General features: G+C 42.5%; 1 long non-coding RNA gene across 2 annotated transcripts; it reads left to right on the top strand.

The window, feature by feature from the left end:
* Positions 1-12: 12 nt before the first annotated feature.
* Positions 13-10773, top strand: LOC121818735 (uncharacterized). Of its 2 annotated transcripts, XR_009599387.1 has the most exons (4): positions 13-2301; positions 4685-4770; positions 6741-6885; positions 7535-10204. It is a non-coding gene; the product is annotated as an uncharacterized LOC121818735 (long non-coding RNA). The 2 variants fall into 2 exon arrangements; XR_006058812.2 differs by having other exon boundaries at positions 6741-10773.
* Positions 10774-11752: the final 979 nt, after the last annotated feature.

Raw genomic sequence — 11752 nt, 5'->3', positions numbered from 1 at the left:
GCCAGATTACGTACCACATAGAACGCCCTGACTTCCGGTATGTTCCCGCCACAGAGAATCACAAAAATATCGCGAGATTTCTTCCGAACAAAACGAGCTTTTACGCTGCTGCTGCTTGCTGCTTGCTGCTGCTGCCTGCTGCTTGCTGCTTGCTGCTGCTTGCTGCTGCTGCTTGCTGCTGCTGCTTGCTGCTGCTTGCTGCTGCTGCTGCTGCTTGCTGCTGCTGCTGCTGCTGCTGCTGCTGCTTGCTGCTGCTGCTAAGTTTTCAGTTGTGTCCGAGTCTTTGCGACCCCATAGACGGCAGCCCACCAGGCTTCCCCGTCCCTGGGATTCTCCAGGCAAGAACACTGGAGTGGGTTGCCATTTCCTTTTCCAATGTATGAAAGTGAAAAGTGAAAGTGAAGTCGCTTAGTCGTGTCCGACTCTTAGCGACCGCAAGGACTGCAGCCCACCAGGCTCCTCCGTCCATGGGATTTTCCAGGCAAGAGTACTGGAGTGGGGTGCCATTGCCCTCTCCATTTACAGTTAGACTCGGGGAACTCTGAAAGTGAAAAACTTCGCTTCTGATTACTGATTTTTGAACTCCCATATATGATGTATTTTACCTTGAGAGAAATGCGGAGCTGTCTCCTGTGTTTGCCTTAAGCAATTGGAATTTGGGAAATGCTAGCCACTAGACTTTACTCCCCGATCGCGTGCCTTGATGTGAAGTCCTCAGAGTGCCATGACTCTCAGTTTATCTGGAAACGCTCATAACCGTAATCTTCTCTGGCCAAACTGATTTTTATAAACTAGATGTTCAAATATATGTGGGCCATTCCCATTTTTGCTGCAAGGACTCTAGTATGCTTAGACTTTATGTCCCTGTTTTAGTATAATTTGCTTTTCTGGGTCTTTTCAGTTTCAGTATCTCAGTTATTCCACCAGTGTGGCTTCCAATAGGAATAAAATTTCCTTCCCACTTCCCAGGCCCTGTAGGCAGATTGCTTATAAATGTTCAGTTGGCAACATGTTGAAAGGTTTTCCAGTAGTCATGTTTGGATGTCAGAGTTGGACTATAAAGAAAGCTGAGCGCCGAAAAATTGATGCATTTGAACTGTGGTGTTGGAGAAGACTCTTGAGAGTCCCTTGGACTGCAAGAGATCCAACAAGACCATCCTAAAAGAGATCAGTTCTGAATATTCATTAGGAAGATCTTACTGATCCAGGAATCGAACCAGGGTCTCCTAAATTGCAGGTGGATTCTTTACCAACTGAGCTATCAGGGAAGCTCATTCTAGTAAGAAGAAACAGAAAATACATAAATATCTAGTGTAGTAGATGATATAGATAGTACAGAGGAAAAGCAGGAGAGAAGTAGATGTTTTAGGGTAGTCAGGAAAGGCTTCATTAAGAAGATTACATTTGAATAAATGAGGACACATAGAGGAAAAGAGGCAAACAGAACAGCATATTCAAAGTCACCAAGGCGAGAGGGTGCCTTCCCTTGGTACATTCTCAAAACTGTAGGACCAGTATTGGAGTGACTCCAAATGACCTAATGAATTAGAATTCTTATCAATGTAACAACGAGTATATTTGTTGGTTTTCAGTGCTGGTCATATGATATAGTCTTCATAAGAAACTTGGGCAGTAGATACTCTTATTGTAAGCATCATTTTCCTTCTCAGAAAAGTTAAGTAACCCAACCCAAGTTTTTCCCTTATCATACCCATGGGCCTTATGTAAATCAAATGCATCTGTTTCAATTGAGTTCCTGTCTAGGTCCATTCTAGGGTTTCGTGAACATTGAGACACAAACTCTGGGGACTACTCTCTCCAGAGAACACAAAGGTGATCTGTATTCTGGTGACAAACCAGTCTAAGGATGAGCATTCCCTGTAACTAATCAGCTCTGAATACATGGCCAGAATTGAGTTTCTGAAATTAAAAGATGTTTGCTCCTTAGAAGAAAAGCTGTGACCAACCTAGACAGCATATTAAAAACCTGAGACATTACTTTGCCAACAAAGGTCCATCTAGTCAAGACTATGGTTTTTCCAGTAGTCACATACGGATGTGAGAGTTGGACCATAAAAAAACCTGAGCGCCGAAGAACTGATGCTTTTGAACTGTGGTGTTGGAGAAGACTCTTGAGAGTCCCTTGGACTGCAAGGAGATACAACAAGTCCATCCTGATGGATATCAGTCCTAAGTTTTCATTGGAAGGACTGATGCTGAAGCTGAGACTCCAATACTTTGGCCACCTGATGCGAAGAGCTGACTCATTTGAAAAGATCCTGATGCTGGGAAAGATTGAAGGTGGGTGGAGAAGGGGACGACAGAGGATGAGATGGTTGGGTGGCATCACCGACTCAATGGACATGAGTTTGAGTAAACTCTGGGAGTTGGTGATGGACAGGGAGGCCTGGAGTGCTGCAGTCTATGGGGTTGCAAAGAACCGGACACTACTGAGTGACTGAACTGAACTGACTTGTAAAGCTAAGGTCCAAATCCTAAACCACATCTTAATATGGGCCCAGGCAGACCATCAGCTGGCATTTACCTTTGACATTACCATTTCTGTTTTAATTTCTACATTCCTTGCCTGCAGGGAGCTTACTATTTTTTCAAAAATAAGACCTATGTGTGTTAAACAATTATAAAATTCTAAAAGATAAATAATTTTTGATATACCTACTACATACTAGATCATATATTTTGTTTTGGTCATTCAAAGACATGAAGTACATAATCCTTGCTGTGAAGGAGCCTATGATTGGTGGAGAAAGACAATTAATACAATATAAAAATGATACAACAGAAGTAAGCAAGAGTCTAAAGCTCAGTCTTGCTTCTTACTACTTATAGGTCTTTGGGTCCTTGAGTAAATGATTTAACTTCTTTGGTACTTTTTTTGTGTGTGTATAAAATAAGAATAACATTTACCTTACAGAGTTTTTGTGACTGTTAAATAAGATAATATTTTTGTTTGACATAAATGCTCAGTAAATGGCCTTTGTTACCATGCAATTCAGTTAAGTTAAAATAATAATTCAGATAGACTAGTGGAGGGAGATGTCAAGAAGGAAACTAAAGAAATGTGAAACTAAATTGACACTGACTGCTTCTACTAAGGATAAGTGGACATACTGCATCCCCCTGATAGGAAATAAACATACACACATGAAACGGAGCAGAACCATATGGTGCTTGCCCCCCACCGTGTCCTCTGCCTGCCTTTGGCCCGTGGAAAACTTTAGTCAAAGAATAAGTTTAATCAGAGAAGTAAGAAATGCTGAAACACAGGAAAACCAGCAAAGAAGACTAAATAATAATGTAGTCATTAAGCATGGTCATGGATCTTCAGTTCTTTCTCAAGGGCTGTAGATAATATTCTGAGCCATATCCTGTGAGCTGTCTTATGGATACTAAAACCTCAGGTGGAGAAGTTAATTACCTGATGACCAGACTGTACCCAGGACCTGAGCTGCCACAATTCTGAGAATTGACTGCAAAGAAATGGGAACAAGTGCACCCAGGAACTAAAGATTAACTGTACCTAAAGCAACCAAGATGATGGTAGTCAGACCAGTGATGACCAATTTGAAGATGACTGTTAGAGATGACTGTGCTGTTTCTTCATGTAACCATCTCCCCACACTCTGTCTATAAAAGTTCTCACCCTCTTCTTGTGGGCGGGTGGGGGGGTGGTGCAGGGCAGAGTCTGCCTTTGGAAAGATGTCTGTCATCCTCCACCTGCCCCTCCAGTTGCTGGCATCTGAAATAAAGCAAACTTTCCTTTCCACAATCTGACCTGTTTACTGTCTTTGAAGCAGCAAGCAGCTGGACCCCCCATGACTACCTTTCAGCACATACACCACTTTGCACACTGGAAAAACAAAAACAAAACGGGACAAAGCCAGGATCCAGCTCTGGATCCCAAATTAAATGAAACCTTGAGCTGTCCTATAACTTCCTGATTCTCAAACAAAAACAATTCTGTTTTTGACTTTTGCAGTGAAACTATCTGAAGATATGAGGGGAAGCTTTACAGATAATCGTGTGAGAAAATTGTTATTTTTCCTCTATTTACAGATTGTTAACTTGATAAACTTGGCAACTTTTTGAGTATTTTCCTTTTAATACATGTTTGTTCATTTATTCTGGTTTGTTTTGTGGTGAGCCAGCCTTTTAAATACTGGCCCCCTTAATAACTTCTTGGCAAGTAACATTTTTTTTTTTTTTCTAAATTACTTTCTCCCTAGTCTTCTTTTGGCAGTTTCAGATTCCACTGAGAATTCCAGGTGCATTTTACCTATAAGATCTGAGTACACTGCATTGCCAGAGAAGGGAACCAGTGGGCTATTTTCACTAGACATAATCTTGCTGACTCCTGAGTTCACTCTCATGTGAGAACAGAGTTTACTTGGACTAAATCTCTGGGTTTCTGGTTCTGTGTTTCTAGTTAGTGGTAAAGTCTGGATGTAGTTCTGGTTTTGATTTGCGTACAACTGGTAGCAGAAACATTAAATCTGGCATTTAGTTGTTTATGATATAACCAGTCTACGCCAGATGGCAGACAGCCAGAGGGAATCTGGTCAAAGTATCTTGCTTTTTATGTTGAGTTTTTTTTTTTTTTAAGTTCTTGTTGTTTTTTCTATTTGTTTGGTTTGGCACTCTGTATTGTTTTTCTTGTTTGTAGGTCATTATGAATTACAGAACTGAAATTAATGTATCTGTCTGTGAACAGAAAGTTTTTTTGAGGTTTGGAACTGCTATAACCAACTGGTGAGTACTGTGTTCTGTGTTTCCTTTCAACCCGTGGCTAAGGTTGAACTATGACTACTGGTTTACTTTTCTGTATGAATGAAAAAAAGCCTTTTCCTTCCCTGCAAAAAGTTTAGATAGCTTTTATGGTGGTTAATTTGTATTTCTGTATCTATAGCTGTCTACCCTTTCTCTGAAAACTATTACAGATTAATTGGTGGTAAAAATCTGTCATTAGTATGCAATCAGGAAAATCACCATCAAAGGGGAGAAAATGTATACAATGAAAGAAAAACTGGGTGAATTCCCTTCCCTGGTGGTCCAGTGGTTAGGACTCTGTGCTTTTACTGCTGAGGGTGTGGGTTTAATCCCTGGTTGAGGAACAAAGGGAGATTGCAACCCCACGAATTGCAGCACACCAGGCCTCCCTGTCCATCACCAACTCCCAGAGTTTACTCAAACCCATGTCCATTGAGTCAGTGATGTCATCCAACTATCTCATCCTCTGTCGTCCCTTTCTCCTCCAGCCCTCAATCCTTCCCAGCATCAGAGTCTTTTCAAATGAGTCAGCTCTTCCCATCAGGTGGCCAAAGTACTGGAGGTTCAGCTTCAATATCAGTCCTTCCAATGAACACCCAGGACTGATCTCCTTTAGGATGTACTGGTTGGATCTCCTTGTAGTCCAAGGGACTCTCAAGAGTCTTCTCCAACAGCACAGTTCAAAAGCATCCATTCTTTGACACTCAGCTTTCTTTAGAGTCCAACTCTTACATCCATACATGACCACTGGAAAAACCTTAGCTTTGACTAGATGGACCTTTGCTGGCAAAGTAATGTCTCTGCTTTTTAATATGCTGTCTAGGTTGGTCATAACTTTCCTTCCAAGGAGTAAGTGTCTTTTAATTTCATGGCTGCCATCACCATCTGCAGTGATTTTGGAGCCCAGAAAAATAAACTAAGCCACTGTTTCCACTGTTTCCCCATCTATTTGTCATGAAGTGATGGGACCTGATGCCATGATCTTAGTTTGGCCCATATACTTTGGCTTTAATAAATTGTAAGCATGAGTATAACAGCTGTCAGTAAATTCTGTGAGTCCTTCTAGTGAATTATCTGAGGGTGGTTTTGGGAACCCTCTCAACTTGCAGCTAGTGTCTGAAGTGAGGGCAGTCTTGTGGAGGACAGAGTACTCTCTAAACGGGACAGATGACTCTAAACTCTTCAGTTTGGCTAACTTCAGGCATATAGATTTAGAATAAAGAAAAGAATCAGTTTAAAATGGATTCACAAGTATAGGAATGAATAAGTATATGAATGTGTGATAGAATGGAAATCTAAATAGAGGACTTACTGTTTAAGGCTTGTCTGGAATTTCACCATCTCCTGAGGAATCTAAAGGGTTCTGGAGGCATGACTTTTTCTCTCCCCTTTCTTGAAAGTAAATAGGAAACTCCCATAAGTGAGTGAAGTCACTCAGTAGTGAGCGACTCTTTGCGACCCTATAGACTGTAGCCTACCAGGCTCTTCTGTCCATGGGATTTTCCAGGCAATAGTACTGGAGTGGATTGCCATTTCCTTCTCCAGGGAATCTTCCCAACCCATGGCTTGAACCCGGGTCTCTCGCATTGTAGACAGATTCTTTACCATCTGAGCCACCAGGGAAGTCAGGAAACTCCCATATAAATATACAAATGAACTAAGTCAAGTTGTGAGGGAGAGCTACAGGTATAAACAAAGTATTAATAAATCCTATAGTTATGCCCCTGGATTAATCCATAACCTAGATTAATCCAAACAAATATTACAAAACACAGTGCATGACTTGGGGAGAGATCCAGTGAGAATATTCTTCAGAAACCCCTTGCTTGCCCAAGATTTCAGTAAGATTCTACTAATTTGTGTGTGTGTGAAATATTTTCTGAGTAAAGATGTTAGTATACTCTTGCCTAGCTCCAGAATAAAAGTATTAAAAATCATCTTAAATTTAACAGGGCCTCTGTTTCAGACGGAAAAAGCATCTGCCTACAACTCAGGAGACCTGGGTTTGATCCCTGGGTCGGGAAGACCCCCTGGAGAAGGAAATGGCAACCCATTCCAGTACTCTTGCCTTGAAAATCCCATGGACAGAGGAGCCTGGTAGGCTGTACAGTCCCATGGGGTTGCAAAGAGTCAGACACAACTGAGAAACTTCACTTTCACTGTTTTATTTGGCTTACAGAGATTAATAGTTACTTATATGACTTACATTCATATTGTCTCCTCTGATAAGTTTTTAATTATGGTCCTTCTCCAATTCAAATCCCAAATTCAAAATGATAAAACTGTTCAGATGACTTTTATACCTAAGCCTTACTTGAAGTTTCCTAGATAGCAGTAGTGGGCTTCCCTGGTAGCTCAGCTGGAAAAGAATCCACCTGCAACACAGGAGACTCCAGTCTGATTCCTGGTTCAGAACAATCCCCTGGAGAAGGGATAGTGAGACAGAGAGGGAAGAACTGTGCAAAATCTTAATGATTTTTGAATCTGGATATTTGGGCTAGGGATGAGGTGGCTGACTGAGATACTATTTGAGTTTCATGGGAAATAGATGGGGAAACAGTGGAAACAATGTCAGACTTTATTTTGGGGGGCTCCAGAATCACTGTAGATGGTGATTGCAGCCAGGAAATTAAGAGACACTTGCTCCTTGGAAGAAAAGTTATGACCAACCTAGATAGCATATTGAAAAGCAGAGACATTACTTTGCCAACACAGGTCTGTCTAGTCAAGGCTATGGTTTTTCCAGTGGTCACGTATGGGTGTGAGAGTTGGACTGTGAAGAAAGCTGAGCGCCGAAGAATTGATGCTTTTGAACTGTGGTGTTGGAGAAGACTCTTGAGAGTCCCTTGGACTGCAAGGAGATCCAACCAGTCCATTCTAAAGGAGATTAGCCCTGGGTGCTCTTTGGAAGGAATGATGCTAAAGCTGAAACTCCAGTACTTTGGCCACTTCATGCAAAGAGTTGACTCATTGGAAAATATTCTGATGCTGGGAGGGATTGGGGGCAGGAGGAGAAGGGGACGACAGAGGACGAGATGGCTGGATGGCATCACTGACTCAATGGACGTGAGTTTGAGTGAACTCCGGGAGTTGGTATTGGACACGGAGGCCTGGTGTGCTGCAATTCATGGGGTCGCAAAGAGTCGGACACGACTGAGCGACTGAACTGAACTGAACTGAAATAGAAATGTTCCAAGTGAAATGAACTAGGACGGAGATAGGATTCTCTTCTAGTCAGTGATTGCATTAATCACTTTTTTAAATAGTCCAAATTTTATGGTGACCTTAAGGACCAAGGGAGGGCTGCCCCTCTCTGTTTAATTCCTAGAGATAGTAAAGGACTTGCTTGGGAACAGACAAGCCAGTCAATCCTGAGTCCACAGCCCCACCCATCTCCTTTCATCAGGCTGTTGCAGTTCAGGATGCTACCATCCTGCCTTAAATCACTCCCAGGCCAGATATGGGACACCAACACCTAGGGACCACCCCTGCAGTTCTCTACCAAAATCAAACTGTCCAATCCTAAACCTGCTCAGCTTGCTTACCCTGCCTCACCCTTTCCTTCCTGTGAAAACCACAATAAGGTCTTTTGCCCATGCTTTCCCCTCACTCCCGTGCCTCACGGTGCTTCCGCATGTGGTCCTGTGTGGTGTGCCATGTCTCCTGCTTCTAGGGATCTATGAGTATACAAACTTTTTCCTTTATGACAGTCATTTTCGTCTGCATGTTGCAAAAAGTCAGACAGGACTGAGCGACTGAACAACATCTTGCTATACCTGATTAAAACTAATCCTAAAACAAAAAAAAGACACAAAAGAAACAAATCTGGAGCATATTTTAAAACAAGCATGTCCTTCCCAAAATAAAACCATACTTTATTCTTGCCTGGGAAGGAGCCTGGTAGGCTAGGCTATAGTCAGTGGGGTGCCAGACATGACTTTGCGACTAAACCCCTGCTTCTCTGGTGGCTCAGTGGTAAAGAATCCACCTGCCAATGCAGGAGGCACGGGTTCAGTCCCTAAATCATGATAGATCTCACATGCTGTGGAGTGACTAAGCCCAAGCGCCACAAGCACTGAACCTGTTCTCTAGAACCTGGGATCTGCAACTACTAAACCCTTGTGCCCTAGAGCCAGTGCTCCACAAGAGATTAGCCCCCACTTGCCACAAGTAAAGAAAAGCCTATGCAGCAACAAAGACCCAGCAAAGCCAAAAATAAGTAAGTAAATAAAATTAAAACAAAAACATACCATAGAGTGTAAGCTCAGGGAGAGAAGACACTTTATGGTTTTGTTTCCTTGCCATGCCATGTGGCATGCAGGAACTCACTGTCTCCTGACCAGGGGTGGGAACCACATCCCCTGCAGTGGAAGTGCAGAGTCTTAACTGCTGGAGCGCCAGGGAAGTACTGGGTGGACTTTGTTTTGTTCTCTGCTTGAAGTGGAACACTACTGGGGAACAAACAAAAAAACTCCAAAAACCTATGTGGCATTTACAGAGTAGGTGGGTTGCAACAAACTTAGTATTAGTGGCTGAAAAGATGGTTAGCCAGGAGATGCAGCAGCAGCACATTTTGCAACATTGTTGCCTGAGGTTACTTGAGCAGTAGACCATGTGTCTACCCAGTCCTGGGTGACCAAAAGAGAAAACAGAAATTTAATAGAGGTTATTTTTAGTGGTGTGTGCAAGATATTATAAGAAAGAGATGAGATCAGGAAAGAATTCTTTCATGGGATTGTAGGAAATAGAAGAAAACCAAGGCAAAAATTTAGAGCCTTGCAAGTAAAAGCTGTGGCTACTTCTAGACTTCCATAGCAAGAGATAAGAAGTCTTTGAGCTTTTTCTTTTCCTCTTCCTCTCTTCCCTTCACTTTCTCTTCTTTTTTCTCTCTTTTCCTTCTGGAACTATGTCATTAGGTAGAGTCATTAACTAATGTCCTGGTGTTACTTGAATAGGAGTGAAGAGCCTGGGGTGAGAAGGGTGTCCTATAGAGGGGAGGGTTAGAAAGGGATGCCAGAACTTGGGACTTCCCTGGTGGTCCAGTGGCTAAGACTCCACACTCCCAATGCAGGGGTCTCAGGTTCGATCCTTGGTCAGCGAAGTATTTCCGACATGCTGCAACTAAGACCTGGCCCAGTCAAATAAATACTTTAAAAAAAAGATGTCAGAACTTGGGAGGGAGACTTCCCTGTGGATGACTACCCAGTGCAGGATATTAGAGCTTGAGGGGCATGAGGGCATCCTTGTAGGGTAGCAGGCTGTTGTGAGGTATCAGAACCACATGAGGGGTTGACCTACCCCCAGAGAAGGAGACCTTCATGTGTTTACCCAGTGGGATTTCAGAATTGCTGTGGCCCAGTGAATACTGTGTGTCTTCAGTTTTTCCTTGTTCTGATTAAAAATGTTTTTCACAGTCTTCAGTCTTCCTTGAGTTACCAGTGGGTGTGTCTGGGAAGATGACTTATCTTTTTAGTTCATAGGTCATTGGACCATAAAGAGTCATATCTGAGCCTGATGAAGAAAACTGAACACCACCTGGAGAGCTTGGACTTTGAGCTGGATGTATTTACTGGGGAGGGCGGGGGCGGGAGGAGGGCATGGAGGGGGACTTTCAGCTGTCCTCTTGCAGAAAGCATTATCTGTACAAAGAAAAAATAGTAAACAATATATGGTGACAAAAAGAGCTGACAGTGCCACAGCCTTGCTAGCAGATGAGCGATGGCTTTTCCTTGCATTGAGTCATAGAAAACTACATACCCTAGACTCATTTGGCTGAGGCCATGTGAGTGGATTCTGGCCAACAGGATATGGGTTGAAATCATGTCCCATTTCTAGGCCTTCCTCATTCTTTCTCTTGACCATTTGAAAGCAGAGAGGATTCAATTCAGGACTCTGAGAAGACTTTGGAACAGGGTTGGTAAACTATGGCCCATAGGTCAAATCTAGCCTACTATACATTTTTGCTAATAAAGGTTTATTGGAACATTGTTGTTTAGTTGCTAAGTTGTGTCTGACTCTTTTGCGACCCCATGGACTGCAGCCCACCAGGCACCTCTGTCCATGGGATTTCCCAGGCAAGAATACTGGATTGGGTTGCCATTTCCTTCTCCAGCGGATCTTTCTGATATAGGGATCAAACTCGAATATTCTGCATTGATTCTTTACCACTGAGCCACCAGGGAAGCCCCACTGGAACATGCCCATTTATTTACATATTGTCTATAGTCGCTTTCATGACACAATGGGATCATTGAGTAGTTATGACAATATGCCCCACAAAGCCTAAAATATTTGCTATCTGTCCCTTTACAGAAAATATTTGCAGGTCTCTGCTTGAGAAGATGGTGCCATCACATGTTGATTGGAGGCAGAATTCTGAATCAAAATATAAAAAGCTGCCTGCTGAGCACCCAATTCAGGCTGTGATATGAGTGAAAAAGAAAGCTTAATTTTGTTAAGACATTGAGATCTTTGAGTTATTTGTTAGTAGTTAACTACCTTATTACTAAAATACTGCTCTCCCTGGTACCTGGCTCATAGTGTTAGCAGCTCAGTCATGTTTGACTCTTTGCGACCCCATGCACTGTAGCCCGCCAGGCTCCTCCATCCATGGGATTTTCCAGGCAAGAATACTGGAGTGGGTTGCCATTTCTTGGCTCATGCCATTTCCTGGCTCATGGCAGGAACTAAATAATTTTGTTTACAAAAGTAGTATATCCATAGTGTAAAAAACAATCTAAATATTACCCCCCAAAAGTGACAGAATTTGAAAGTCACTGTAATCCCTCCTTGATAAAGAACTATTGTTTAGAGTTTGATGTATATCATTGTAAACTGTGTGTGTATAAGCTTACATACAAACATTACGTGGCCTGGCATAGTGGCTTAGCCAGACTGCCAGGGTTCAAATTCCAGCTTTTTGTCTATGAATTCTTGGGTAACTTACATTACCTATTTGTCCCCC

The sequence above is a fragment of the Ovis aries genome, chromosome 2, assembly GCF_016772045.2.
Source record: "Ovis aries strain OAR_USU_Benz2616 breed Rambouillet chromosome 2, ARS-UI_Ramb_v3.0, whole genome shotgun sequence".
NCBI classification, from domain to species: Eukaryota; Metazoa; Chordata; class Mammalia; order Artiodactyla; family Bovidae; genus Ovis; species Ovis aries.
The sequence above is the reverse complement of the archived record's forward strand: the minus strand, read 5'-3'. Positions and strand labels throughout refer to the sequence as shown.